Source organism: Penaeus monodon, chromosome 16, assembly GCF_015228065.2.
Source record: "Penaeus monodon isolate SGIC_2016 chromosome 16, NSTDA_Pmon_1, whole genome shotgun sequence".
Lineage (NCBI taxonomy): Eukaryota > Metazoa > Arthropoda > Malacostraca > Decapoda > Penaeidae > Penaeus > Penaeus monodon.
The window spans coordinates 30572244-30574743 of NC_051401.1; the positions used below are offsets into that span (position 1 = coordinate 30572244).

The window sequence follows — 2500 nt, forward strand, 5'->3', positions numbered from 1 at the left end:
TGTTTCGCACAGGAGAAGCTTCTGGGTTGCTCAAGGGCTCGGTCTCTCGGTTCTCAGCTCCGCGGTGTCATCTGCGACACGATACTTCATGCCCCGTACCGATTTCACCTTCACTCCATTTCAAATTGGTATTATTCCACAAATGAAGCTTTCAACAAAAGCCAGAGAACTGAATGGTAGAAATAAATTCAAAACAAAGCTTTGAGTTTTGCACAATTATGAGGTCGCAATGCAAAATGAACACAGTCAGCATGTGTACTTGAGGGCCCTCAGTGTGGCCAGCTAGCTGGAGCTCTGTCGGTCACCAGAGCATATTGATGACTCCATACAGACTTCTATATCGAACGCACACTGAACACTGAGTTTGCAATATTGTTGCAATAATTTGCTATTTTTCAAAACTCGCAGTTTTAAGCAGCCACATCACACAAAATAGAGCTCCTCGGATGCTCCACGCACAAACACACCTTCCTTCCCCAGTGACACCCGGCACACTGGCGCAGCTTTCGTGCGTCACCGAGTTGCCAGTTTGGGATGAAACTCTCGATATTCTCCACGCAACTGCCGACTAACTAATCATAAGTCGTATTAACACGTGCATGTTATTACTTCACACTTAAGCGGTCAAGTCACTCCAATCTCCCGTCTCGCCGGCGCAGGCACCAAGCCCATCCATCTGCAGTCTCAGGAAACTCCTGCGATGAAAGCGGCCGCAGCGAAAAAACGTTACCATTGCTGGTAACCTTCCGTCCTTCAGTCACAGCCAAGAGCCGGTTTAATTGTATTTAATTTTAGCGGTAACTAACGAAAAAAATGAACATTATCACATCCCGTAAATCACCTTATATATTTAAAAATATATCTGTAAAAAACCAGCACAACTCAAATGCTCGCCTTCAAGAAACGGGTAAAAATACCAAAACGAGGAAAAGGGCTCTGAGAACGGGCTCCCCTACCGATTAACCATGCTACTTTCCTACACACCATGCTGGGACGTTTGCAATCGATAACATGCAGATATCTATATCACAAAGCAACGCAAAGCGAGGCTTTCGAAATAATAAACCGTGGGACACGAACTTCAAAGCCCCTATTCTCCTTCCACTTGTAAGGGCATTGCACCCAATGCCCACGGCACCTGTAAAGTTACTTGTCGCGGCAACACAACGCTGGCGTCACATATTCGTTCTGACGGAAGTCATTAAACGTATAACAAGTCTTGGCGCCACATCTACAGCATGACACCAAAATAGAAAGCTCAACTATAAAGCAACATGTGCACGTGCTAGCAGAAGTCCAGAGTCAAGACCTTGGCACCGCGGCGCTCGCATCCTGGCGACAGAAATCCTTAAACGCGTCAGAGCTCAGCATTCACGTGATCTTGGCGTGAATTCTGTGTAAAGGCAAGAAACAAGGCTGAACGACATGGCGATGGGCGTGATTTAAAGGTTTCCCTAGCATGGCCTCGCATGAAATTTCGAAGGCCGCCCGCGTGACACTTTGCAGCGAAATTCATTTAAACGCCCACCTTCTTGGCAGAGCCCGTCTCTGAATGCAGGTGAGACCGTGACGCGGAGAGGGGAGAGGGGCAAGCCTCGAGTGACGCAACATCTGGTACCGTGATATATAAAGAATTAGAAGAAGTCTCCTTCCCTGCCCCCTTCGCTGCACCGCTCGGGGACCGCTGGAGCCATGTGATCATAACGGCACATGACGCTGTCCTGCTACGGACGAGAGAGATGGAAGCTGCTCTTGGGTTTCTCTTCTCGCTTCAGAACCTGTATGGCGTGGGCGCAGGGCCCAGCGCGCCCAGACACTAGCTTCAGCAAAAACAATAAATTTAATTAGCAATATAATTCATACAACTGCTATCTCTGTGCGAGTCTATGAAATAACGGATAAAACAACGAAGCATTTGCACAACAACCTTCAGAGATTGTGACATCTCCAACTCTTGAGAAGTTTTATGAGTTCAGCAGTTCATCTGTTTTACTAAGCAAATAGCTGTTTACTTTTAATTTTGTTCTTCTTGGAGGTATAATTCTTGATTTTTCAACGTTGTTCTTTAAACTGGTTACCATAATAATAATAATAATAACAAAAATAATAATACGTATGGATACGTGTGTATATATACTGTATTTGTATGTGTTATGCATGTGTTTGTATGTGTGTGTGTGTGTGTGTGTGTGTGTGTGTGTGTGTGTGTGTGTGTGTGTGTGTGTGTGTGTGTGTGTGTGTGTGTGTGTGTGTGTGTGTGTGTGTGTGTGTGTGTGTGTGTGTGTGTGTGTGTGTGTGTGTGTGTGTGTGTGTGTGTGTGCGTGCGTGCGTGCGTGCGTGCGTGCGTGCGTGCGTGCGTGTGTGTGTGTGTGTGTGTTCGTGTGTGTTTAAGGGGAGCGCGTGTGTGTACGTGGCGTGCACAAATCTTAAAACCCCCACTGCTGATGAGGTTTAGTAAATACACACCGACGACACCGACTGGAGATAAACTTAGATAAGC

At 46.4% G+C, this 2500-nt stretch overlaps 1 protein-coding gene across 1 annotated transcript in view; it reads right to left on the minus strand.

The window, feature by feature from the left end:
* LOC119582708 (glycerol-3-phosphate acyltransferase 1, mitochondrial-like) overlaps positions 1-491 on the minus strand; it is a gene marked incomplete in the record, with an annotated part of 51058 nt that extends 50567 nt beyond the window's left edge. Inside the window, 1 exon segment of the mRNA XM_037931137.1 lies at positions 468-491.
* Positions 492-2500: the final 2009 nt, after the last annotated feature.